At 49.1% G+C, this 27474-nt stretch overlaps 1 protein-coding gene across 9 annotated transcripts in view; it reads left to right on the plus strand.

Annotated features, from left to right (window-relative positions):
* The first annotated feature begins 209 nt into the window (after nucleotides 1-209).
* Nucleotides 210-27474, plus strand: part of ZNF536 (zinc finger protein 536) — a 442277-nt gene continuing 415012 nt past the window's right edge. For 3 of the 9 annotated variants that reach the window (XM_055145193.1, XM_055145196.1, XM_055145201.1), the window contains exon 1: nucleotides 210-429. The gene's annotated coding sequence lies outside the window, so the exon portion shown is untranslated. Of the gene's footprint in view, nucleotides 430-1031; nucleotides 1220-6931; nucleotides 7299-27474 lie in introns of those variants that run through there. The other 6 variants (XM_055145199.1, XM_055145200.1, XM_055145202.1 and 3 more) reach the window with 4 other exon arrangements.

The following is a 27474-nucleotide window of genomic DNA, read 5'->3' on the forward strand; positions in this document are numbered from 1 at the left end:
TGGACCCATAAGGCAGAGAACCTGCGTGACGTTTTTCTCGAAGTTTAATTACCGTATGCTAATTTCCTTGCCTACTACGTGATTAATTAAAATCATATTTTCATAATCATTTGGCACTAGTATTGTTTTAGAATTATCATGATCTCCTAAATAGTGTCTGTAAATAAAGTCGCCTCTAATGGCAGGCGCGGGAGGCGAGGCTGAGGACCTCTCCGTGTTTGTATCGCGGCGATTGGCAACATAACTGCCTTATTTACATTAAATACGCCACAAGGTTACAGCGCGGATCAACGTCATTTGATCGCTGATGACTCCCTTAAACGCCCGGGCTGTGACTGATTCTCCGCGTCCCGCTGTCCACCGAGATTCACCCGGGAGTTTTTTTTTCCCCCCAGAAAAGAAACAGACTTTAAATAGTTTCAGGAGCAGGTAAGAATTACGCGTTTTCCTCACCCCTTTTCCGTCTCTCCCTCTCTCTCTCTCTCTTGCTCTCTCTCTCTCTCTCCCCTCTCCCTCCGTGGCAATCCCTCTCTCCCTCTCGGCTGGATAAAAAATTCTTTAGTCAAAGGCAGGAATGCAAAGTAGTGACAAGCGAAGGGGCTGATATATGTCTCAGTAACGAGTCTGACAATCAGAATGTAGCTCTTGGAGAATAGATAGATTTTAATAAGTGTGTTTACATGAGCTCAAGGTCAGAAGCAAGCTGCGCTGTGTTAAATGGTTTCTTAGTTGCTAGACAGAGAGAAAAAATGGACGATCACACACCATTCTTTGTAGATTATTATATCAAGGGTTCAGTCTCTGGCTCATCAAAGCTAAATGCCGCAAGACCTATCTAGTTGCTGTGAATTATGCCAGGGCGACAATGGAGAGCGTTTTTAATGGTACAATGCATTTCACCTACCAGATAGGGGGAGGCCGAGCCGGGGACGGGGATGTCTGCTGGGGCTGGGTGATGAGTATCAATGAACGGGGCGATTCTGAAAAGAGGCAGATGAAAATCGAGCCCGCCCTGCCCCGGCGGGGCTGGGAACAGTTCGCGGGGCTCTGCCGAGTGGGCGAGCGAGGCGCGCGAGCAGGGCGCCCGTCCCCCCTCAGCCCCGGAAAATGATCAAGTCAATCATGTGGACATGTTTCATTATTCATTGAACACAATCTTTTACAACGCTCCGCTTACGTGCCCGACTTTGCTCCCGACGCCCGCGTTTCAATGTTTAAGGTAAGGAAAACAAAGGTGGGAGGGGGGGGGCCCGGCGGGGCGCGGCGCGGCGCGGCTGGGGGCTGGGGGGGGGGGCGCGCGCGCGGGGCGGCGCAGCGGGTGGGGTGCGGGGGTGGGGGCCGGCCCCGGCGTCCGGGGAGGTGGCAAAGTGAGTTTGGACTCTTGGCGTCGCCGGCCCCCCCCACCCCAACCACCACCACCTCCATCCCCTCCCCCCCCACCTCCCTCCTCGCTCGCCTGGCCGAGGCCTGCCGCCGGCTTCCTTCTCGCCCCATCGCGATTAAAAAAATACGGTCTAATTAAATATCCGTGGCTGTGACGTTGGCGAGAGGAGCTGTCAGCGGGGGGGAAGAGGAGCCGCGGAGACCGCGGGCGGGCGGCCGGCTCCGGCGGGGCGCGGGCAACTTCGGCGGCGAGCCTCCCGCCGCCCGCGGTCCCGGGACCGTTACTTTGAACCGGCGTCTCTCGGGCTCCGAGGCGGGCGCAGCCGGACGCGCCAAGCCCGCAGCAGCCCCCCGCGCGCCCCCCGCCGCTCGGGCCCGGGAAACTTTCAAAGGGGACTGGGGCTGGGGTGGGGGGCGGTGGCGGCGGTGATGGGGGAGCGAGGCGAAGCCCGGGAGGCCGGGGCGGCGGAAACTTCTGCCCAAGTGGCTCTCCCCATTTTTCTCTCCGCCCGCGCCTCCACTCTCCCTCCTCGCCCCCTTTTCTGGTTGCGCGGCTTGTCGCGGGATTCCGGCCCCGCCGCCGCCGCCGCCAACGCCGCCGGGGGTGGGGGGGGGTGGAGAGGGTAATTCCTTAAATTTTTTTTTTTTTAAATCAAAGTTAGCTGATGCTTCCAGCGTGTGAAACTTGCGGGCGCCCAGGCCGCCTAGACCTGCCATTTTGTGTTTTTGCAGTGGCCTCCTGCGCCCCGGGAGCCGCGCCAGGCCGAGGCCGGGGGTAGGGGAGGGCGGGGGGGGGGGGCTCGACCGGGCCTGGGTGCCTGGGTCCGAACCCGCGACCCCCAGGGAAAGGTCGTGGCGCCCGCTCGCGCGGCCGGCGCCTGCAGCACCTGCCGCGGCCCAGCCCAGGCCTGGGGGCCAATCGGGGGCCCCAAGATACGAATAAAGAAAGAAATAAGTAACAGGTTATGGAGGGAACTGAGCCGGCCAGCCCTGGGCTGGCAGAAACGAGGCCAATCAGAGCGAGGGAGTGCGGGCGTGGGGGGCTCTGGAAGGCGGGGAAGATGCAGGGGGTTGGGGGCGGCGGGGAAGAGCGCATTTTGGGGGAATGGACCTTCTCGCCCAGATGTATGGTTTGGGGGGGGGGAATCATCTTTGCTGCTCTACCTCTCTGCTTCACGACATTATTTTTTGAAGATGAAGAATTGAGGAAAACAGTCGTAGGCGGGACCGGAATGTATTTTAGGCAAAAAAAAAGGGGGGGGAAGCTTTTCTTTGATGATGAGTAGGAAAGTGTCCAGATCTCGACGCGCCCATCTGTTGCAGTTTTGCAAATAATTTGAAATATAGATATCTCCATCCATATAGATGGATGTATATGAAGTGGAAGGTGGAAACGCAGGCGTCGGGAAGTTAGGGGGAAAAGCAAGAAAAGGGGGGACCGGGCAGAGGGAGACTGTCCCCACCCCTCCCCCTCCGAAGGCATCGCAGGAAACTCCTGCCGGGCTTTCTTTGGGGACAGGTGGAAAGTTGTCACTCCCTATCCGTCCCCCCCCCCCAACTTCTGTATTGTGAGCGTGCCTACTGTCCGCCTCCTGGCCAACGAGCACCCCCCGTCCGAGTTAGGGAGAGGGTCGGCAGGCATGCTCCTTCAAGGGGACTGGCGGGGGCGGCCGCCGGGAGCTGGGGCCCGTTGGAAGCGGCAGGGCGGGGTCCCAGCGTCGCGTGCGGGTCGCGGCCGAGGCTGGGGTTTTGTTTGCCGGATATTGTTATGTCTAACGAGTGCCTCGCAGGAGACGTGATTTGTCAGCCGCCTTCGTTTTCACTTTAGCAGAAAATACGGCGGCCGCGCGGCCGTGTCCCGGCCTGCGGGGCTCGGGCGCCCGGGGGGCCGGCGGGGCTGCGGGCGCTGCGCCCGGGGTGCGTGCGGCGGCGGCGGCGGCGAGCGGGCGGCGGGCGGCGGGCGGCCGCGGGCGGCGGGCGGCGGGCGGGCGCGGGCGGCGGGCCGGGCGGGTGCGTGCGCGCGCGGCCGGCCTCGGGCTCCTCCAGCGCCTTCTCCGGGCGGCCGCGGCCGCCGTGCAGTTTAGCAGAAATCCGACAGGGGCCGCGTTTGCTGAGCGCATCCGGCCGCCGGGCAGCCCGAGCGGGCGGGCGGCCGGACCGGGCTGGCCGGTGTTAAGATGCGGGGCGGGAGTGGGGGGAGGGCCGCAGGCCGGGGGGCGCGGGAAGCGAGCTAAGTCTGAGCGCCGCCACCTCCCCTCCCCCCCACTGCCCCCCCCCACCCCGACTTCCACCAGTCCCCGGGCTCCGGGTACTCCCCGAGAGTTGGGCAGCCCCTAGAGCCCTGGCCTGGGCGCCCCCGCCCCCAGCAAGGGCTTAGGTGAACTTGGAATGGTGTGAGCGTGCGTGCGAATGCGTGTGTGTGCGTGTGCGTGCGTGTGTGTGTGTGTGTGTCTGTGTGTGTGTATGTGTATGAGGGTGGGGGGGTCGACTAGGAACGCACTGTGTTCTTGCCCACTTTGATATTAGCAACTGGGTTTTTTCTTCTTTTTTTTCTTTCTTTCTTTTCTTCTTTTTTTTTTTTTTTACTTTAAGGCCGTCTTTGCTTACTGCTGGGGCTGGGAGGGGGCGATCTTTTCCCATCACTCACATCTTTGTTCATTGTTCACGGAGTGGAAGGCAGGCGACTTAAAGAGACGAAAGAGGGGAAAAGAGGGGGGGGGCGAGATAGAGAGAGGGAAAAGAGGGGGAGCAGAAGAGAGAAGGAAGAGAGGCGAGTGGAGGGGGGGAGAGAGAGAGCGCCCCCGCCCCGCCCGGGTCGGGCTGGATGGTGAAACCGTAAACCCGCGCGCGGAGGGTCGCCGGGAAAGTGGACATTACCGCTTTAATTAACTTCGAGATGATCCGGCGGCGGGACCTGGCGTAGCCGTGACGCGCCCCCATAAATCTGCCGGGCCGGGGCTGCTCGGAGAACTCGTACAGTAGCGGCGTCAGATCCAACCCGCGCCTCCCAGTCCGGCGCCTATTTGCATAATTGGATTTTTTTTTTTTTGCCTTCTTCCTTCCTGAAACTTGTTTGAAAACCCAAGTGAAAACCGCGACGACCTGCACGCTCAAAAGCAAGTGCCAAGTAAGTGCCCTGCAGTGGCCTCGGCGTGCCCCGAGGTTAGCGCGCAGAGCCGGCGAGCGAGGCGCCGCGAGCCGCGCGCGGCCGGACGGGCCTCGGGTGAGGGCTGCTCGGCGGCGGGAGGACGCAGCCGCTCGCTGGCTCCCCGGCAGTCCGCCTGGCAGCGCGCACAACTTTTTTTTTTTTTTTTCTTTTCAGCCTCACGACTTTTCGGTCCAGGTGAGATGATCGGACCACGCGTGTACCTGTAGCCAGCCCTGGGAGGCGATCTTTAAGGCGCGGCAGAGTTGGGCACCTGGGGTCGGGTAGTCGGTCCCCGCCGTGCTGGAGGGCAGAGCTTTGAGCACGCCAGCGGGGAAGGCTGCTGGGCGAGCAGTGGCTGATGCTGCTCTTAGCCAAATGCCTCCCCTATTATTCTAAGGTGTGTGTGTGTGTGTGTGTGTGTGTGTGTGTGTGTGTGTGTGTGTGTGTGCGCGCGCGCGCGCGCGCGCGCGTGGGCACGCGCCTAACGTGTGTGAGCTGTAATTTAAAATGATGCTAAAGCAACAACAACAACAACAACAAAAGCAGACAAGGCTTCTCCCTTAGTTTGTCTCCCTATTATCCCTCCCCCCCTCCCAAGCCACCATCATTTAGTTCTGTTGCTGGATGGAGAGACTGCAAAAGCTTCTTCGCTGAAGACAGGGTCACAGAGAGAACGACAGTTCTGTTGGAAAGGCCACACGTTGTAAGCCAAAACATAGCCGCAGTCACCAATTCTCAACAACCCTTGTCTGTCAAGGAAGTTGGATTGGTAGCACCTCCGATTTTATTTTTTAAAAAATACATTAGATATTATTTTTATTTACAGTGAACCTGGGGGGGGGGAAGTCCTTGTGTTTGGGAGAAAACTGTCCCCGAGTTCCTGTTTGTCTGGGAACTTTGTGGGGGCTGGACCTGCTGCAGAGCCCCCCAAGGAGTAGGGCACTCAGTTTTCTGCTTGGGGAGTCACAGGGGGGCGCCAGGGCAGACCTCCGGCCACTGCTTAGACTTCTGGCTGAAGGCTGCTTTAGTTATGATGTCATTCTGATAGCGGAGTGCAAATGTCTCCTGATTGCACCGTTAGCCGCCTGGCTGATCTGCTTGGTAATGATAGCACTGACGTCCTCCCTTTGACAAATGCAGGCCCCAGAGCCCTAGGAATTAACTCCCCCACCCGCTGAGGAGGGAGCAAGCTACCAGAAGTCTCACAGTGCCTTGGAGCACTGAGTCCAGCCACTGACATGCATGGTAGGCCTGAGGCTGAGGAACCCCTAATTTGCCAAAGTTCAGAAAACTTTTAGAAGGGTTCCATTTCCAGACCGTCTTTAATCTGATACAACTTTAATCTGATTGTGAGCAAGCAGAGACATTTGGATCTGACTGATGGATGGGACCCCAGGTCTCTCTGGGGCCATAGCATGGGAGAAGGGAGTGTGACAGACGTTTTCTACCTTTGGTCCTTAACTGTGCTTTATGCTAATATCACTGCAAGTAAACTGGATTTAGTGTAGATTTTAAAATAGTGTACGATGATTTAAGATTTCTTTTGATTTACTGTTCATATGAAATTTGCATAAATGTGATGAAAATGAACTTAACATCTGGGCATATGCAAAAAGGTTAGTACCTCATATGTCATCTGCAGAGAAAGTCTCTAAAATGCTTTCACCCTAAACTGGGTTCAGGGAAACTGTTCCTAGAGACATAAATGGTAATTATGGAAAACCTGGAGAAAGCGCTTTCAATAAATTTGCATTCTCTTGGACCACTGCTCTGAAAACCCATCTAGTTCTGTGCCTGGAGTGCTTCACTTCTGAGCAGGCTTGAGATCCTCACAACTCAGCAAGTTAACTGCTGGCCGGGGCTGTCTTCACGGAAGACGTGGGGCAGGCAGGGAGCGACGGTCACGCTACTGTGGTCCAAGCCCGAGGCCAGTCACCCCCATTACTCGGAAGGACAGGAGGGTGCCAGAGTGTGCAGCCTTACCACAGTTGCCCATCGGGTGCTGAAGGCTGTGCTGAGACATGGAATTGCTGCCTGCTGAGCCCCCCAAAAGCTGCCCAATTAGGTTGTCTGCTCTGCCTTAGGTAACCAAAGACATTTTCATCAGCTCAGACCTATAAAATCCACAAGCCCATTCAAGTGAACTCTGAACTCCATCTTACTTTTTGAGCAAGACAAGCTTATCTTGTGGCATGAGGGAATCAGAGTTAAACAGCCTTCCCCAAATGGGGTTGCCTTTTGCTCAAAAGTTGGCTATGAATGGCACAGGTGTTTTTTAAAGTGCTTTGAATGGAGGGGAAAAAAGAAAAGACAGCGATGATGCTCATGAGAATATAGATGAACTTTTTTTTTTTTTTGGGAAGAAGATCATAAAAGAAGAAAGCAAATAGATTTATTTTTCCAGTTTGAATGAGGACAATTATAGCTTTTTAACATCTTTGGATTTAGTGTTTTTAATAAGCTCTTTAAGTAAGCTGAAATATCAGCTTGCATTTTGTTCTCAGCATTATTTAAAGTGAGACTCAGTGCAAGTTTCAGAATAGACGTGTGCCGTCTGCAGGTCATCAATAGACCGTGCTGAGGACAGGACCCTCCCCATCGCCTCCGCAGCCATGGCCTGGAGCAGGTGAGGGCAGCTGCTTCCTCCTGGCTCCAGGTGTGGGATGACCTGAGCTCTGGGACATTGCCCATCTCTGAGTCTTTGAAGAACAGGGTGGGAGTCTGGAAGCCAGCACAGACTTGTCGTGTTGGGACGACCCCACTGCTGGTAAGACTTGTGACCCAAGCCTGCTGCAAGCATCCTGTTTGCTGTGGGACTTGCCGGGGTGGGGGTGGGGGGGTTACTGTGGAGGGATGGGATTGTGGGGTGGACAGTGAGCGGGTCTTGGGCTCTGTCCAGTGGGTGGGACGCACTCTGTATTTTGCGTGCTGTGTGTACCTGCGTTGGCCGCCAGGCCTCTGTCAAGCAGGGGCTTCGATTTTTCATGTTACTCTGGAGTCTCTCTCTGCAACCCTGTGATGTTCCTATTGGTGGCAGAGAGAGGCCTTTGCTGGGGGAGGAGCTGAGCCCCACAAGAGAATCATTCGTGTGGTCACACTGAGCCCAGCCAGGCAGCAGCAGTCCATGGGAGGTGGTTGTGGTGAAGCGGAAGTGTGCCCCTGCACGGGCAGAAAAGCGACCGCTGGAAGCACCTTTTCTGAGCAGACATTTCCCCTTCCTTCGTTTGGGGTGTGTGTGTGTGTGCGCGCGTGCGTGTGTGTTGGGGAGATCTCCCAAACAGTGATCAGGGACACCCAAGGGACCGTGCCCAGTGATACTCAGTCAAATGGCCCATTTGATGCTCAGAACCAGCAGTGTGACCACGATGGTGGCCGTGGAGGGCCACGAAGGACTGGGCATCATTCAGGGCCCTGAACTCTCCATCTGGCCTGATGGCTTTGCTTCCTCTGCAGTTGCACCCTCAGCACAGATGAGAGTTTGCTGTTGATTGGGATTGGGTGTGGTGTCTGCAATAGCTGAAGGGACCAGCAAGTAGGTGGGGACAGAGAGCTTGTGGACATTGACCCTGGGGGATGCGGGTCACCTTCCCCAAATTTCTTTATTCCCTTAGATGAAGGCAAAAGTGGGATGGCACTCACTGCAGGAAGGTGCCACTCGGCAAGCCTCCTGGGCCCTGGCAGTTTGGGGTGGAGAGAGAGGGGACCCTCCTTGGCCAGACTTTGCCAGCATCAGACTTCTGGGAGCACACACCTGGGATCCCATTGTACAGAGGACTGTTTGGGTGACTTGAGGATTTCTCCAGGTCCTTATCTCCCTGCCACCCACCTTTTTACCTTTAAATATCAATGTTGGGGCTGGGGGTATGGCTCAGAGGGCTGGAGCATATGCTCGTATGCAGGATGCCTGAGCTTGATGCCTGACACTACATGGTTCCCCCAGAAGCACAGGGTGAGACCCCTGAGCCCCAAGCCAGATGTGACCCCTGCCACCTCCTCCCCATCATTATAGACCTTTCTTCTTTCTCTTACATGAAAAAAAATTTTAAACTGGACACGGAAAGCCTTTTTATAGCTTCGGAACCTGTTAGATGTCTGCTTTATCTGTTCTAGAAACAGGATTTAGGCTGAGGTCTTTGGCGGGACTTTCCAGGCTCACGGGGCGTTGTTTCTGTAGAGCAGGACTTCTCAGCACCGAGACGGTGGGCATTTCCTGCTTGTTGTGGAGTCTCTCCTGGACCTTGTAGGAGGTTCATCTCCCCACAAGAATCCAGCAGCACCTCCCATTGTGACAGTAAACATGTCTCTGGACATTTTTTTCTTTTAAAATATCCCTCTGGTGGGAATATCAGGGTCAGGTCCCATGGTGCCAGCTTTTGACGTGGGCATCTTGGGCATAGGAATGTGTCTTCATCAGGGCAAGCACAGACTGGCAAAGAGACAGATGTGTCCCTGTGCCCTGCAGCCATGGGAGGCTGAGAGCAGGGGCGCCACCTCCATGGTGGAAGAATGACGGGAATCAGGAGCGAAGGAGCCAAGGTGGCAGTGCCGAGAGCGGTGGCATCTGCTCGTCTGCGGGCCAGGGCTGGGTTTCTGGCCCTCACTGTGCCCATCCACCTGAGAATGAAAAGCAGCATTCTCTGCTCTGTCCTGGCTTAGTTTTTGTTGGTTTGTTTGTTTTTGTTTGGGGGGCCACAGCTGGTGGTGCTCACGGTTTACTTCTGACTCTCTATTCAAGGTATGACTCTTGGCAGGGACTGGCAGACCGTATGTGGTGCTGGGGATCGAAGTTGGGTCTGTTGTATGCAAGGCAAGTGCCTCCCCCACCATCCTGTCTCTCTAGCCCCTCCCGGCTTGGTTTTGAGCACTTGCTTTGCTCTAGGCATGGCATCTATACGATACCATGAATTCATTCTGCATCCGTTTCATCCCTAACAACCTCTGCGGGAGGGCAGCTATTGCATTTGTCACGGATTTTAGGCAGGGAGGTTCTAAGAGAGGTAGGCGGTGGGTCTGAGAAGAGAGCCTGTCCCGTCGGCCTGCAGCGTGGAACTGTCCGCCCCCCGTTCTGACCGTGTCCTGCTCCCCTTCCCATGTCCCACTTCCCACAAGGCCCCTGTGATTGCATCATGGTTGACTGAGACGCTCATCTCTAGCATCCTGGCACCTGGCACCTAGCTCATGTCGTAGGCAGTGGAAGTCAGAGCTTGGGAAGCCAGAGGACCCCCCCCCCCCACCCCAAGGTGGGTGGTGGCAGAAGGGCCATGTGGAGTCTTCAAAGGCATTATACAGATACATAGAAAGGAAAATCAGTTTGTAGGGGTCCCCTGTCCTCTCTGCCTACCTATTCTTAGTCTGTGGCTTTACAGTGAGAACTCTTAGTGGTGTGGTGACACGGGAAAAATGGTGACATAGGCTTGAGTGTTATTAACCCCAAAGTTTTGAATTGAAGCATTGTAGCTTGATTACTTGCATCATGTTCAGCTGGGTCTTTGATCGCTGGGGATGGGGGTGGAGGGGCGAATAGTTCTTTTTTTTTTTTTTTTTTTTTTTTTTGCTTTTTGGGTCACACCTGGCGATGCACAGGGCTTACTCCTGGCTCTGCACTCAGGAATTACCCCTGGCTGTGCTCAGGTGACCATATGGGATGCTGGGATTTGAACCCGGGTCGGCTGTGTGCAAGGCAAACGCCCTACCCGCTGTGCTATTGCTCCAGCCCCGGGGCGAATAATTCTTATCTCTCCCTTCTCCTTGCACTCCCGGAATGTTCTTCAGCCTAGATGTCATGGTACCAGCTCCTACGGTTTCATTCCACACCTTTCCAGCCATCCTCCCCTTCTCAACTTAAATAAATAAATAAATAAATAAATAAACGTTCTGATGTTTTGTTACCAAATTATACCTGTATAATTGTGTACAGGAGCAACTCACACTATGTAGCTGGAGAAGGCTACCCCTAAAATCAAGATTAATCGTAGAAATGCCCATACAGCCAGAGTATAAAGAGGAGCCTGTTTGCATGCCGGAACTTTCCACGTGCTTCCCTCTGATGGGGCTCTGGTTCATAGGAGGCTGAGGGGAGGGTTCTCAGGGTTTTACCATACCTTGGCAAACATCGAATCCAACCTTTCGTTACAGGAGTCACCTTGTGAAGGTGAGGGCAGTCAGATGCCAACCAGCATCCACGAGGGCATGCTATGGGTTGGCTGCCTCATACCAGGCCCTTGTAGTTGGCATCTTATTTAGTGCTTTTATTTTTTATTTGAAAGCGGGTAGGGCGTTTGCCTTGCACGTGGCCGACCCGAGTTCGATTCCTCCATCCCTCTCGGAGAGCCCGGCAAGCTGCCGAGGGTATTCCACACACATGGCAGAGCCTGGCAAGCTCCCTGTGGAGTATTCGATATGCCAAAAACAGTAGCAACAAGTCTCACAACGGAGATGTTACTGGTGCCTGCTCGAGTAAATCGGTGAGCAATGGGACAATAGTGTTACGGGGCTAATTTTTATTTGTTTTTTAAGCTTTGGTTTTGGGGCCACATCTGCCACTCATCAGGGCTTATTCCTAACTCTGGCCTCAAGGATCACTAGAGGGACCAGTCTCTGGATGATGCTGGCAGTGAGCAAGGCAAGTGCCCTATCTGCTGTACCCTATCTCTCTGGACCCCTGTCTTAGTCCTTTTAGTCCTTTTAGCAACTCACTGAAGGGCGCTCCTTAGCTCATCTCACCACTGGCTGGGGGACAACTTGTTGTAGCCACACGGCTGTTTCATGGCAGTGTGAGGAACTGAGTTGTCTCAGTGCTAACCATGCCTGCACTCCTCCCCCATACGATGCTCCGAGGTCTACGACCAAGTCATCCTTCCTCGTCATACTAACTTACTTGGCTAGGGAAGTTAAAAATGTAAACTGGAACTTGCTGCTTGCAGGAACATATGCATTGTTGTAAATTTGTTTTCAAGAGGGAGAAAATATTTGGAAACTGTATCAGCTAATCTGTGTCAGTTATAGAGAAGCAAACAGATCATGGACCACAGAGATATTATATAAAATTTAATCTCTTTGAATAGCTTGATTATTTAATTTATCTATCAAAATATCTAGAAACACTTATCCCAATTGGCTAGAAAAATAGTGGCGCACATGATTTTTCTTGTTCTTTACATTTTTTTTTAAATTCCCTATTGAAATCTATTAAAGTCAAGGCAGGCAAAGCCTTCCAAATTATTACAGAAAGCCTGTCATTTCTATGAAGCCTATTGAAGGGGGTGGGAAATCTTATTGAAATTACTGCTAAAGTGCTTTAATTATTTTGCTTCCTCGGCCAGGGCTCCCAGTTTGGGGGGTTGTAATCTGTGGATGCCAAGTGGCTATTTCGGCAGCCTTAAATCTGCATTGAGCAGAGAGCATCTCACGGATGAAGCATGGTTGGGTCTGCTAATTAAACTCAGCGCGCGATGCTTGCAGCCTCTGAGAAACTTTATTCACCGACATTTCCACCGGAAGACAGTCTGTACTGGGGAGTGGTAATCCCACTTCAGCAGCCTATGAAGAGTTCAAAGGGGGCGGGGGAGTGTGGTGTGGAAATATGTGTGTGTGTGCGGTGGTGGGGGGGGTACGAAGCCGCCACTTGCGGAAGACATGAAAGGCTATAATCTGCACAGCCCGTCTCCCCCGAGAGGGTGAGGGCTGCCTAGGGACAGAGCCTCTCCCGTTGCCCAGTCCTGCGGCCACTCCGAGCCCTGGGAAGCTGCAGTCCTGCCTGGCGCTCTCCGGGACTTGGAAAGCACAGATTCTGAAGCAAATAGCCAGACACTCTGTCTGCAATTCTTTTTTGTGATCGTTGATTTGACAACTTAATATCTATTTTCTCTGCGTTTTGGGGTTTTGTTTTGTTCTAGTCCCCCTCCCCAGCCTGATCCCTTGCTTTTCAGCTGTTTCACTCTTTGTGTACATATATGCCTTTTGAAAGTATGTTGAAAATGCTTTTCTTAAAGTTTTTTTTTTTTGGTCGGGGTGGGGGGCACTGCAATGAAATCTTAGTAGCATTTAAAAGTCTCATCTTGAGTATTAGGGAGGCAGAAAGAAATCCTAGAGGACCTGAACATTTGCGTCATCTCAGATGTATTGATTACGACTGTGAGGTAGCAGTGTTCCCTTTAAAAAAAAACACAGTGGCTTTCTGAGCTCCTGACAAATGACAGCTTGGCCAGGGTCTCGTCATCTGATTGGCATTTCCCATGGCAATGCTTCTGTGATGTAAGAGTGGCGATAAGGCCTGTATTTGCAGGGGCCCGGGGGCGGGGGGCGGGGGGTGGGGGGGATGTTCAAGCCATGCCCGATGGCATGTTTATTCTTTAGCGATGGCTGTCTGGTGAGGTCAAGTAATATATTCTAGGTATTTGAGTTCGCACCATTCTCAGAGCCTTCCCAGAAGACCTGGCTGCATTTTGACGTTCTGCCCTTTCATCTCACCCATACCAGCAACTTGATCCTCCGTTTCCCTCAACATGTCAGAGGGTGGGCAGGAGGGAGCTGCCTGGGAGAGGCTTTTTCAGGCACTGCCTGTTCTGCCTGACTGAGGAGCCGGGCTGCTCAGGTGAGGCTCCCGGGGACCAGGGCGTCTGTGGTTAAGGAAACTTTCTCTCCCTTGCATGATATTATTGCTCAGGAAAAAAAAAGGAAAGCAATTTTTTGGTGTGTGTGTGTGTGTGTGTGTGTGTGTGAGATATCTCTAAATACCACCTTTAATAAAGCAATTTGTTCACTGATCTGAAGAATGAGTGGTTTCCAGCGGCTTCGTTCCTCAGGACAGACTTTAGAGTTGGGATCTATCTCGTGGCTCACTTCTGGCCGAGGCCGGCCTCCTGTGGAGGCCACTGTGAAGGGAGGGACAGGGCAGCGGAGGAGGCCGAGGATGGAGCACTTATTTCTTCGGGAATCAGAGAGCTGAGCAGAATCCAAGGCCGATTTTTAATTCCATCGTTTGTGCTTAAACGTGCAGCAATTTGTGCTTGCCATCCCCATCTCCAAGGCAGGTGAATCAAGCCGGGGCTGAGGCTGGGACCAAAGGCGACCCCCCTTCTATTAATTTCTACATCAGCCAACTCTTATTCCTTAGGTAACAGAAGGACATGGGTGTTTTTTTCATTTATCGGATCACTGTTCTGAAAGGCGCTGAGTCTAAACAGGGAATTCTTTGTGTGCGTTTTACTTGTTAGTTGTCTCCCCCTAACCCCCGGGTTACGTAGTGCATCACTGTATCACTGTATCACTGTCAGCTTGTTGTTCATCGATTTGCTTGAGCGGGTGCCAGTAACATCTCCATTCTTCCCTATCGCGTACTAATGTATCCGGATGGTGTATCAGGGGCTCTTTTAGGGTCAGGGGAATGAGGACAGTCATTTGTTACTGTTTTTGGCATATCGATTATGCCACGGGTAGCTTGCCAGGCTCTGTCGTGCGGGATAGTCTCAGTGGCTTACCGGGCTAAGCCTACCTTGCTTAATATGTCAATATCTATAATTTATATTTTTGCACGATTTATTTTTTAGGGATGTTCCTGCCTTCATTCTATTCCATGCATACAATTTTTTTTTATTTCATTGAGCGGGAAACATCAAGTTTATAAATAAAGAAGCGCTAGAAACATTTTGGGGCTTTGAAATTTTGTGTGTGTTTGTTTTGCTTCTCAGCAGAGTAACCCAGCAATGAAGAGCTCAGGGCAGTTGGGTGGGACCAGGTTTGATCCTTCGCTCCTCTGCTGACAAGTTGTAATGTGAGCAGAGCTTTCTGTCTATTGAAACACCTCAGTTTTCTCATCAGGAAAATTGGAATAATCCAATTCTTTTCTAATTGGGTCATCAGGATTAAAAGAGAAAATAATGAATGAGTCCAGAACCAGCTTTTCAACAACTAGCTGGCATCTATCATGATTTGTTTTATACATTTTGTTACAATTTTAGAAATAAGAACCCACCAACAATCATAGGCATCTATCATTTGCAGAGTCTAGTGGAGAAGTGTCATTACTCCTTTGTTTCCTGACTGATCTTTGGAGTTATTTACCTGAGGATCAATAAGTATCAGCTGATTGATTTCCTATATGTTTCAGAAGATGCATTTTAAAGGGTCAGCCGAGTTCATGGAGGGATGTGAGGTGGGGGTGGGCTTTAGGTCTTCACTAAACAAACATTCTCCCTCCAATCCATCAAATGTGAGCACATTTATTTATGCACACCGAGACACACACACACACACACACACACACACACACACACAAACTGGAGTTGCTGCTGTCTGTGAGAATGTGATGGGTCTTGTGCTTCTTCTTTTTTGGGGGGCTAAAACTGAAGACTCCAGGAGGTGCTATTATTCACTCACTCATTCATTCATTCAATGAATTCATTCACTCATTCATTTTTATCTATGTAAAAACATGGATTAAGTATAGTCTGTGTCCTAGGTTGGATTAGTATTGAGGAAAAGAGTGGAATTATATTGGGGTAGGAGCAAACATAGTGATGATGTGTTGGGTTGCAAGTTCTAGATCTTTTTGCTTCTCAGAGTTGGTGATACTACACCCTAGAAGGTACTGGAATGGCTGAGGGAATGTAATAGCCTTGGTTTCAATTGGGGGGTGCTATTTGTTGACTCAAAGAAGGTAGATTTCTAGGGGTGGGCGGAATGATTTTTTTTAAAGGGATAATAGGTCAAAATAAGTTTAGGAAACTGCCCTAGATTAAGCACACACATATTCGAGACTCATCTAATTCACTTACTGGTTTATTGTTTATTTCAAGGGATCCTAATGAAGCATGAAACTAATGAGCTGAAATTGTGGCCATTGGATTCAAAATGAGTCACCCAAGGGAACACCGGGAGCTGGACACACTCCCTTCCCCTTCCTCCCAGGAGGAAAAGGGAGACTCTGGGTTAACTTCCCCTCAATGGTGGAGATCCTAAATCTACGACAGAAGGAAAGTGTTAGCCATACTTGCAAAGCGGAGACTACTCTAGTGAGGCTATAATAAGAAGCCAGATCTCATATTCCCCAGAAAAATTTGAAAGCAACATCAGGTCCTATAAATAAGTCTCCCCATTTATCAAGTATTTATTACATATGGGCTGGAGCAATAGTGCAGCAGGTAGGGCATTCACCTTCCATGTGGCTGACCTGGGTTCAATTCCTCTGCCCCTCTCAGAGAACCTGGCAAGCTACCAAGAGTATCTTGCCCGAATGGCAGAGCCTGGCAAGCTACCTGTGGTGTATTCAATATGCCAAAAACAGTAACAACAAGTCTCACAATGGAGATGTTACTGGTACCCGCACGAGCAAATTGATGAGTAATGGGATGACAGTGACAGTGATAGTTATTACATATGAAACCCTGGGCTTATATGCACAAAATCATTTAATTTAATCCTTGAATACTCCTCCTTTCGTTGAAGACAGGGAGGTTTAACCATTGAGGGTGACTTGTCCAAGGACACTTAGCTTATAGGTGGCAATGCTGGGCTCTGTCAGAATGGAACTTGTGTCTGTGATATGTGGGCTGCTTATACTGGGTCTCTTTGTACCTGGGCTGGCCCTTGTCTGGAAATAGAATTTTCTAGAATGAAGATGGAGATTCATGAGATAGACATATGAGTTGGAATTGTCCAAGATTCTAACATACTCTTTTGCACCTGAAGGGTGAGACTTGTCTGAGCATTCATAAGCACGAGGTCACGTTCCTTCCAATGGAGGTGTTCCAGTCCTTGGGAACAGAGCCTGGAGGAACTGGTTTCCTTCTTCTCCCCCTTCTCATCACTATTGGCACTGTGGCCAGACTCTGCAGGTCATTTTTTTCAGATTTGTCCAGCCTGCAAATAGTCATTGTGTTGGCTCTGGGGACTCAGCAGGGGGCCTGACACCCATGTTTTCTGCCCTCCAAGAGAGAAGACACGTGTATTTTTCATTTCAAGTGTGACCAGGGAGACTAAGAACAAAGAGGGCAGAGGATGGTGGAGGAACCTTTTCTACCAGGCAGTGTGGCTGTGTTCTTAGAGATTAAAGTGAGGAGGAGCCAGCAGAGCCAGGGGTGAGGACACTTCCAGACAGAAGGAGCAGCATGTGCAAAGAGCCTGAGTTTGGTCAGGGATGTCGCTGAGTATACTCTGCTCCCCAGAGGACAGGCTGAGGGCCCTCTGTGTGGGAAGATACGTTCTTGGTGGAGACCCTTTCAGTGGAGAATGTCCACTGGCCAGCAGAATCTTTCCTGTCACTCAAAGTCAATGTCTTCCTTCTAGTGCTGCTTCTTCCAGTTGTTCTTCTTCCTATGCAACCATTTATCCTCTCTACAGGGACCCACTGAGTCTGCTTTGTGTAGGCCCACAGCCTATGTTGTGTTGTGTTGGCACAAAGGGAGGTTGGAAAACAAATTTAGCTACAAGGGCAAAAATACTATAAAGCTCTCTTACTGTCTAGTTACTCCTAAGATTTGGCCCTGGGGACTCACTAGGGGACCTCCCTCCTTTCCTTCCTCTCTCTCACCCTACCTCCCTCCCTTCCGCCCTCCCTCCCTTCCCTCCTCCCTCCTTCCCTCTTCCTTCTTCCTTCCTTCCTTCCTTCCTTCCTTCCTTCCTTCCTTCCTTCCTTCCTTCCTTCCTTCCTTCCTTCCTTCCTTCCTTCCTTCCTTCCTTCCTTCCTTCCTTCCTTCCTTCCTTCCTTCCTTCCCTCCTTCCTTTCCTCCTTCTCTCCCTCCTCCCCTCCCTCCTTCCTTCTTTCTTTCTATCTTCTCAGGTAAAGCCCTAGCAGTGCTCAGGGCTTTACCTGGTTCTGTGCTCAGGAATCACTCCTGGTAAGGCTCAGGGAACCATGTGTGGTGCTGAAGACTGAACCCAGGTTGGAGGCTTGAAAATCAAGTACCCTGACACTGCATTACAGCTCCAGTTTTAAGTACGTTCCCTAATAACTTTAAGTATGTCCTTTCTATCCTTTTCCATTCTATCCTTCCTATTGTATGGTACCTACATGAGGCAGGATCCACGCCCCTCAACATAGGACATGATGAGGCGAAACTCCACAGGTGGGGGCCCTGCCCTCATATAAACAGACATTTCAAATTTATACTCAGTTGTCATGGGCTTTTGAGGAACTCACCTTTTGCTTCTTTCTGTGCTTTACAAACACCTTCTTGTGAAGAGGGCTGGGCTGGGCTGGGCTAGAGCAGGTAGGGCATCTGCCTTGTTTGCTACAGAGCGAGGTTCAATGCCCAACACTCAGTATGGTCCCCAGAACCCTGCCAGGAGTGATCTCTGAGTGAAGATCCAGGAGTAAGCACTGAGAACCTCTGGATGGATGTAGCTTCAAAACAAAGCAAAACAACAAAATAAAAATAATAACAAGAACAAAACAAGAAAGGATGGAGGCTGGAGCAATAGCACATCGGGTAGGGTGTTTGCTTTGCATGCGGCCGTCCTGGGTTCGATTCCCAGCATCCCATATGGTCCCCTGAGCACCGCCAGGGGTAATTCCTGAGTGCAGAGCCAGATGTAACCCCTGTGCATCGCTAGGTGTGACCCCAAAAGCAAAACAAAAGCAAAAACAAAAAACAAAAAAAGGATGGGTTAGCAGGGAAACGGATACGGTGTATGTCATCTGTAGGTCTAAAGAAAACTATTTGATATCCAACTTGAAAGTACACATTTAACCTCATGTCTGATCCTCTTGGTTCAATACTTTCATGATTATTATAGTAACTTTTTAATTTAATTTTTTAGTGGAAAATGAACTATATCCTGGCTTTTTAGATACTGAACTTTTCCCCCCTTGTCATTTGATTTTAAATGGTTAACTCAATTTTATTAAGTATCTGTAAACATTCCAAATAGTCCTGCATACATATCATATTTCATATCATCATAACTTCTATGTAAAATATTAAAATGTAAATGACTCAATAGAAAAATTATGGAAACAAATACATGAATTTTATTATACTTTCAGAAAAGTTGCTTAAATAATTCCCTTAGCAAAAAAAAATCTATGGTGAATTAGGAGAAAAAATATTCAAGGTCTCTATAAAAAATAATCCATAAGAATAAAAAGTAGGGGCTGGAGCAATAGCACAGCATGCAAGGCATTTGCCTTTCACATGGCTGACCTGGGTTCGACCCCTGCCACTACATATTCCCCCCGGCCCTTAGTCCTACCAGGGGTGATCCGTGAGTGCAGAACTTGAAGTAAGTCCTGAACACTGTTGTGGTCCCCAAACAGAACCAAATTTAAAAAGTACAAAATCAAAAAAATAATGAAAGTATATGAAAACAGAGAGATAATGCAGGGGGTAAGACACTTGCCTTGCATGTAGCCTTCCCAATTTGATCTCCGGCCACCACATTTAGTCCCCTGAGTACCTCCAGGAGTTATTCTTGAGCATACAACCAGCAGCAAACCCTTACTACCTCTAGTGTAGCCTCAAAAGATAGAAATAAAGAAATAAAGGGCAACACAAACTATTAGAAGAATATACTTGTGCTAATAGTCCCTCTAATTTGATTTGTTTAATTCTGTGAATATTTGTTGACTATTGTTTACTGTTCAATTTATTTTAAAGTAAGCATGGATTTAATAATTTTAATACCAAGCTTTAGGTGATTAGTACTTTTAACTAAGTGTATAGGTATACATCTAAATACATGTATCATGTTCTATGAAAATTTAAACAATAATTCTTCCTCTTTATCTCAATATTTCAGACTATAGGAAATGTTTTCTGGAAAGCTTTTGGTATTTTAGTGCCTGTTACCACTTTCTATGTGATCATTTTATATTAGCATTGAAAAGTGAAACAAGATTCCTTTTTCTATAATAAATAGCAAATAATGTAATAATAGCAAATTATAACTCTAATTAAAAAATTGTATTTTTCTTCAATGAAATAAGAGTGCCAACAATAGGTAGGATAAAATAAAATCAATATTTTGACAGTGCTCTATTATGTCTGGCTCATTAATTTGTAGAAAACTTCTCTCTTCAATCCTAAATCACAAAGTGTCAACAAATAGTAGTTTTAACGTCTACTCTCATTCTAGTGCATTTAACGCTTTGCAAGTTATTTTTGGAGGAAAATGATTTTTGATTCTGCAGATGTATAGAGATTGCATTGTGTAGGTTTTTTGTCTCAGGGAACAATGAAAAAGTTTTTCATGGGAAAAAGCCATGCAATTTGTATTCAAGAGCTTGTTTATCCCACATTCTAGTTCAGCACAATACTATATGGTTTTTCACAGAAATGAACTGTGTATATGCATGTCTACATATGAGTTGTATATGCAATTGGGTATATGTTTATGTATCTGTATGTATGGATATGAGTGTATATATCAGTGTTCTGTTTTATTTGCTTTGCATTTACACTCTCTTTGAAAGACCATGTTCATTAATTTCATCCAGAGTTTCACTTAGCTTCCTCTTTTCAAAGAATCTGGAGTTTCTGATTTCCAAGTACCGATTGTAGTTGATTAAGGTCAATGCTAGCACTTATTCAGGCTCCTATTGACTGGGGCCACGTGATGTATGTGATTGATCTGCCTTAGATACAGGATTGCTAATTTTCTATTGTAACACTCTTTTCCACCTAGTCCATTCTTTACCACACTGGGCTCCTCAAATTGTGTGTGTGTAAGGATGCCTTCCCCACCCCAGGTACTGTGCTTCATTAACGCAGAATTACATCTCTCACTTGTGCAAAAAAAGTGTTTGTATCACCGCTGCCCAGAGTCCTTTGTTTTCCAGAGATCATGAAAGCCTGGGATTTAGAATAGCAGATAATAACATACAGTGCATATTATTGATGCTGCTTTAATTGTCTTATTGACAACTCACTTGAACTTGGAGAAGCATACTAATATTTATCATCCTGTGAACTCATGTGCATTTTCTTGACTAAAGCCATAATTACAGAAGAATTTCAAAACTCAGATGTCTGCCCACAACTGCTTCATCTTTCTTTGGACTGAGGCACCCGACTCCTGGGTGGGGGTGACCCTCCCTAGCTCCCTTCGCTCATTGCACCTGAAGCTTTCAGTGTCCTTTTATGCTTCTCCTCCTAGAGGTGACCTTGCTGATTAACACCTGACCAGCACCTGGCCAGAAAAGGCGAACCCACCTGAGCAGTTGCAAGGAGGGTTCTCCTGGCTGGTGCCGGGGTGGAGCAGAGGTCTTTGTCTTTGAGAAGACAGGTGTTGCTTCCCTTTGGGGGAAGGCAGTAGACAACACAGGCAAAAGCTGGAATCCAGGCCACGGTGGTGGTCAGGGGGCAAAAGTCCATTCAGGAGACTTTAATGAGTTTGTGTTGATGGATGCATCATGGTCCACCATGCTCCACCTTCTGCTGGGCCTCCCCCACAGTTCCTTGGATGTACTCTGTGTTGAGTGCACTGGAGCTGTTGGCGGGATGTTTTTCTCAGCCCAGAGCCCTTTTAGTCTCAAGATCCACCTGCTTCTTCTGTGCCTCTCTTGTTCTCATGCAAATGCCACCTCTTTCCAGAGGCCTTTCCTGATCCCTCTCTCCTCAACTCCCATCAACTTCTGTCTCACATTCACTTCCTTCACTGGATCTATCTTTCCTGACTCCATTGGTTGTTAGCATCCAGCCACCTCCCTCCCTAAGGTCCTGGAGTCCCCTTGATGACTGTTTCCAGTATCTAGAACAGCAACTTGTGTAGGGCAGCGATTGAGCTGTACTTTGGGAAAGAATGCTATCTTCCTAAAGGAAAATGGGAAATTGGGACTTTAGTGTGGCTCTTTGAGAACAATGCAAGTCACTTCCCATGACATGCTCTTGTAGCATGTTGGTTATGGAAGGGACCCCGTGACTTTCTCCCAGCAGCCCAAAGAGTCATTGAGAAGGCGGCTGTACCAGGGAGATGTACCAATGCTATAGCCAAATGTTTCATCCCCAGGCTGGGTGCTATTTAATCAATGGTGTTTCCTTGTCTTGTGACTGTGAAGACTCTCCCTTGCCTGTTCCACTTAGACTGAGGTTGGCCTTGCTATCTCCTCCTGGGCCTCTCCCTTGACATCAGTACGTTGGGCACGGAGAGTTCTCATCGGGTTCTTTGTCACTGCTGAGAGCCAGCTGTGTGGGGCCCTGATTAACACAGATAGAGTCGTTAGTTGCTCTGCATTCTCGTCTTTGGCAGCACTTGATGGGGTCCCTGGGCAGAGGAGTCGTGGAGCCTGGAGAAGATGCTGTCTTGACTCCCTGATTGGTGAGGCGCTCGTCTGACTGATGAGTGAGGTGGAGTAACCCCACTGGCTTCAACAAGACACTCGAATCACAGAGGATGATTGCAGAAGGGAGAGAGGACTTTAAACCTATGTCACATCCTGTTGCCCAAGTGACTGCCATCTTGGGGAGCTTTATGATGCTTGTGGAACTTGCAGAATCTATTTTCTGAAAGTGTTGAAGATGCTCATCTTCTTCTTCCTCCCTCCAAATCAGCTGCAACTAAGAATTCCTACAGAAGAGATAAACAAGAGGGCAATCAGCTCACCAGTCTTTATTTTTTGCCTCTCTGTCCAGGAGATTCTTTCACTCCTATAAAACTCTTTTCTTTGAAGTCAGGGAGATGGCTCAAAGGGCTAGAGCACATGTTTTGCATGTGGAAGTCCTTGGTTTAACTCCCCAGCACCTCATGGCCCCCCCAAAACTGCAGGATATAGCCCTCAAACAAAAACTTCTTCCTTTAAAGACTATTCCTTGGAATAGTTCCTTCCATACTATTCATTACTTTCTGGGATAAATAGAAACATGTTTTCTCATGATCATCTTTTCTTTTCTGCCAGATTGCAAGTGCCCTAAGACAGACGTTCCTTTTCCCTTCCTTCAGCAGGGTGGTACCTTACCCATCACTGGAGAGGAAATGACCAAAGAGAAGTAGGAGCGAAGGTCTTTTAAAAATATTTAGAAGAGCTTTCCAGTGAATTGCTCCTGATTTATAGTCATCTTGAGCTAAAAATGATTCACTAAGTTGGTTGCTATTTTTTTCTTGCACATTTTTGTGAGTAAAAAAGTCTGATAATTTGTATTTTTCTGAGGAACTTCTAGAGACTGGGGGACAATTCTCAGCCAACTGGTCAGTGTGAACACCTGAGGATGAGGTGCTTAGGATTCCTTGGCCACTCTGGAGATACCAAAAGGGAGGCATCTAGTGATGCGTGGGGGACCATGTGGTACCAGGGGTTGAACCAGGGCTGGCTGAATGTAAGCTTGTGCACTATCTCTTTAGCCCCTGCTAGCTATTAATATTATTTTTTAAAGGTAATTTTATTTTCTTTTATTATTTTATTTTTTGCTTTTTGGGTCACACCTGGCCATGCACAGAGGTGTCTCCTGGCTCTGCACTCAGGAATTACCCCTGGCAATGCTCAGGACCCATATGGGATGCTGGGAATCGAACCCGAGTCGGCCACATGCAAGGCAAACGCCTTACCCACTGTGCTATCGCTCCAGCCCCCGCTAGCTATTATTATTTTTTTAAAAAAAGACCTTAAGAATCTACCAGAGAGACTTGTTGTCATTTTGGCTGTAAACCTAAAACAGTTTTGAGTGCAACTCCCGGTATGAATGGGTTCTGGGATCAGGATGTCAAAGTCTCTTGTGCTTCAGCCTCTCTAATCAGGGAGGGCTGTTCCCTCACTCCCGTCCTGGTGGAAGCTGCATCGAATAGCATGTGAGTTTTGGTACTGGCTTCTCCTCTCTGTCCACTCCCCAATACCTCCCTGTCCCCAACTTCCTGCCCACGTGCTGTGTTTCAATTATTCAACTATTGTTGGGGCACAGAGAATAGGATTCAAATGGACCCACTGTGTGTCCCAGGGTAGGCCAATGGGCAGCTCACAGAGAGGGCAGGAGGGAGGCCCTGAGTGGGTGAGTCATGGTGAGTCACTGGGACACTGTGTAGGCCATCGTGAGGCTATTTCCCTGTCTGTAAAGTGGGGCAGTGTCTGACCAGTGGCTCTTAAGGTCTGACAAGCAGAATGGTTTGGGTGGCATATTGAACATGGCAGAGCATGCCACCCCACCCCATCCCACCCTGCCCCCAGAGTCCAGGTCTGGAGATGGTGCTATTGCTCCTGGGCCCCAAGTCTAGTCCGGGTTGCCTTTCTGGGTCATCTGAAACAGTTTTGGGGATCAACCTGAAGCAGTGGTCCAGCATAAGCAATCTTGTTTATTTTCTGCTTGGCTTTCCCCAGGTCACCTAATTTGGCAACATCTGTATTTCTAGGCACAGCCACAGAGATAAGACCTAATGCTTACCCTCCTCAGAACCTGTCATCTTGCAGGGCAGGCGACCACATTAGAAAGTCCCATTTGGGGTATGAGAATTTCCACAAATTCTTTCTTTGACCCTAATCCACTGAGACTTTTTTTTTAAACTGGTGTCCAATATAGTCAAATTAAGAGAGAAGTGACTAGGTCTCTTTCATTCAAGAGTCAAGTGACAGGGCCTCGGAGTTTTTGTGCTTGAATTCAAACGAAAGAGAAGCTAGTTGGAGAGGAAAAGGCAGTTAGTTTGTCGACAGCTTCATCCATGATTGACAAACAAAACGAGAAAAAAATTAAAAACTCAGACCTACAGAACTTGATGGCTAATAAGTCTTCATCTCTCTGGGATGTGAAGTCAGGGAGATGTTCTTGAAAGATCTCTTTGCAGTGAGCATATATGATTGCAAGGAGACTTCTAACCTTTCATCGCATAAACCGCTCATTCCACATGAGTTAGAAATACTCTTCATAACTCTCTAATTGAGCAAGTGGGACAAGATGTTATTAATACTGCTCCAGGTGCATTTGCCTTTTGACCTTGGCCAGCAGTGGTTCTGAGAAGCCATTATTTCTGATGCCTATTAGATTTCATCTTTTAACAAGGGAGACCCTAGAGTAAAAGGATGTCTAGTCCTTTTGTCTTTTTAGCACCCCTCCCCAGAAGTTTGGTGACATTAAGCAGGAAGGACAAATCATCACCATGCACAGATTTCATATCAAATAGAAGAACTCAATTTGCTGCCAAATGTGGGTTTAACCTCTCCCAGATCTTTGGCTGTGCATAATTAATGTATCATTCAGCATTTGACTTTTGTGCTGCTCATACAGATGGAATCTTAAAGGATGCTTTGGGTCTGATGCTTACAAAAGCCTGCCTTTTGGGAAGGCTTTGCCCTTGGGTCTGGGGAATGCACCCATTGACACTTTAACAAGGAAGAAACATTGATTCAGTGTCTAGCACTGGGCTTCCCTGTGGCTGGAGAGGGATGCAGTAGTACAACTCCAGACGCTAATGAAATTCCTGAAAGGGGGCCAGGGGGAGGGCGGGATGGGAAGCTGTCATTCCTCATGGTGACATACTTTATGGGCAGCTTTACCTGAATTTTCTAGGCCAAATTCTCAGTGGTCCTGGGAGGTAGGGTCGTAATCTGAACACTTATCCGTGTTTGTTTGTTGCTCAGATTTCTGAACACAGGACCTGTGGCTTAGAGTACCAAGCATCTTACTAAGAGCCATATTCATGCATGGGGCTATGTCTGGGTGAAAAGCCCGCCTCTGACTGGAGCACCCTTCTTGACCACTGTGTTGATTCTTTCCTGCCGCCGATGACTCAGGTTGTGAGAGGGTGTCCTAGGCGACAGTGCTGGCTGCCTCTGCCTTCTTGAGAAATAAAGGTCAGGCTAGGTGGACAGTGTGTAAAACCTCTGCACTCCAGAGGAGAAAATATTCAGCAAAGCAATCACTGAGCACTTAGTGTCTGGTGAATGCCCATGGCTGGGGATGTTTGGCAGGGGTGGGGGCGGCCCCCCACATTAAATGGTTTCTTCTTTGGGCAATGACAAGCACTTTCTGAATCTGCCCTCTTGCCAAGTAGACAAGATGTAAGAACATGTTTTCTATTGATTTTTAAAAGCAATTCAGGACCCAACTGGTAATAATAGGTGTGACCTGTGCCGATTTCCAGGCAGTCACAAGCAGCTTGGAGCCTTGTTGTGAGACTCTGATGTTTGGGATGTGCATTCTTTGAAGATTACTTCTAAAGCAAGGCGTCCAAATCCTTAATTCACGATTCTGTCTATTCCTGTGGTGTTTACATTCCACCATGGCACAAGATCACTGTAAAAAAGAAAGATGAAAATGCACTTTTAAACAGGGCTTGCTTGCGCAGGCTTTCTTCAAAGACCCTGCCCCTTTTCCCCTCTCGCTGATGCAGGGTCTGTGTTTCATCTACAGATAGCAGGTATATTAATGGGTGATTTAAAGGTTTGTCACATTGTTGTGACATATTTGGGCTGAGCTCTTGGGGCACCGAGCCTCGGGGAGCGAGCGCGGGCCGGTGGCAGAATGTCCAGGCGTATCTCCCTGGAGTCTGTCTTGGGAGGGCTTGCCTATATTTTGGGAAGAAGAGCTTTCTGCCCTTTGCCGAAAGGGCCTTGAGGAAGGCTGATGGGGCCATGGGTTTGGCAGTGAACAGAGGAGGGCTTTGCCAAGGAGGACACAGAGAGGGAGGCCTTTCTCTTTAGAGCTTCGGAATTTGAGAACCCAAGTAATGTGTGGACGCAGGGCCAGTTGAAGGCCTCTCAAGTCCCTGGGCACTGAAATGATGATGGCCTCACCCGTCTCTGTGTCCTCCCTCTATCTGCTCCCCAAAACACTGAGGCACATAGTAAATATAAGAACAGTTCATTTTGATTTTCCCAACCGTGACTGTTTTCGATGGCTTATTTTTGTTTGAAGGGGGCTGATTGTTTTGATGCCTTATTTTTATTTGTTTGAAGGGGACAGGGGACAACTGTCAAAACAATGGAAGCCACTATAAACTTCATGCGTTGGTCTTTGCATTTGGGGGGAATCTTTAAGGCACACGTAGTCGGAGTATTTTGTAGCCACAGGATTTTTGTTGATGAAGGCTTGGAGATTGTTTCCTTCTCACCACCCCACAGGTCACACTCACCTTGGAAACTTGAGATACTTTATTGTCATTAGGGTGTAGGGGGGCCTGATCATGGAGCCCTCTCTGAGTCAGGAATCAGGCTGGGCACAGTTCCAAATGAGGCCCCATGTCTGCCTTGCTGGGGGCCGACAGAAACCCCTTGTGAAGGGGACACTCCGTGTCACCCCTGGGGATTTTTTGCCCATTCCTAACTGGCATCATATGGAATGGTCATTCATAGTGGGGACCTGGAGCAGCTCTCTGTCCAGTCTGCCCTGGTGGGTGCAAGCCCTTGCTCCATTGGTGGGTACTCGTGCCTTCTGGACTGTTCCAAGAAGGCAGAGTGAGAGCAGGAACACATCGGCGTCTGCCTAGCAGTCCCCGTGTCCCTTTAGAAAATCTCCTTAATATTTTGATGACTACTCAAGGGATAATTTGGCCTTGAAATTAAAGAAAAATTATTGAATTCTTCTGCTTTTAGGAACACTTTACACCCCTTTAGGGAGTGCTCCTTGAAATCTTTGTTGGCCCTGGCTGCCCTGGGCCTGTGGTTGCACAGGCTCCCTGGAGCCTTGGCTGCCTCAGGGGAAAAGGCATGACTGAGGGTGTGGGAGAGGTGTAGAGGGCATTAGGGCTTCGCCATTTCCTCACAGCTCAGTACTGTGAAGCCGGAGCACCGACTTGGGGACTCGTGACGTGTTTTCTGCCCACTAGTGTGAAATGCGCTTCAGGGACATGTGTCTCACTTTCCTTGAGTTGACACGGTCCTAAGCAACCCATGAAGTCTGTGACATCTGTTTCAAGAAACGTCGGTGATCTGGTAATGTAGGACCCAGGGATACGGGTGCCTTTGCTTACACCAAGATGTGACAAAAGGGTTGAGGGGCAAGAGAAAGCCAGACTGGTAAAGTTTTGGTCACATCCCAGTTGGGTTGTTTCTGCAGTATTTTATTGTACCTAAGTCAAGAGAATAGAAG

The sequence above is a fragment of the Sorex araneus genome, chromosome 8 (assembly GCF_027595985.1).
Source record: "Sorex araneus isolate mSorAra2 chromosome 8, mSorAra2.pri, whole genome shotgun sequence".
Classification (NCBI taxonomy): Eukaryota; Metazoa; Chordata; class Mammalia; order Eulipotyphla; family Soricidae; genus Sorex; species Sorex araneus.